Source organism: Oncorhynchus mykiss, chromosome 19 (genome assembly GCF_057628025.1).
Source record: "Oncorhynchus mykiss isolate SJ-2025 chromosome 19, ASM5762802v1, whole genome shotgun sequence".
NCBI lineage: Eukaryota > Metazoa > Chordata > Actinopteri > Salmoniformes > Salmonidae > Oncorhynchus > Oncorhynchus mykiss.
In genome coordinates this window covers 42666750-42667160 of record NC_143040.1, presented here as the reverse complement: position 1 = coordinate 42667160, position 411 = coordinate 42666750, and positions in this window count along the sequence as shown.

Sequence of the window (411 nt, the reverse complement as noted above, 5' to 3'; positions counted from 1 at the left end):
GGTGTGTGGTGTTGGAAATCTAGGTTGTTGTTTAGACTCCCTTAGGAAACTTGTCAGGGGAGGAGAGGAATAGTCTGTAATCTCGGAGCTCATGGCAAAGGAACACTTGTGTGTCTTCAGAGTGCTGTTGACAAACACGAGGTAAATCAGGTAGTTCAGATAGCCAGCCGTACAGTACTGCTTATATTACAGTGCAGAGAAAACTTGTGTGGCTATTTAGTTTATAAACTCCACTTCTGTTGCGTTTAAGATGCATACATTGAGTCTCATTACAGTGTGCCGTGCCTCCTTGCCCAATGAAATTACATCAGACTATCCATAGTCCTCCTGTATGATTCTCATGTATTCATGGCAGGTTCCAGTTACTGTGTAAGATGGCTACTGTACATCGTCAAATCTATGAAATCCAGG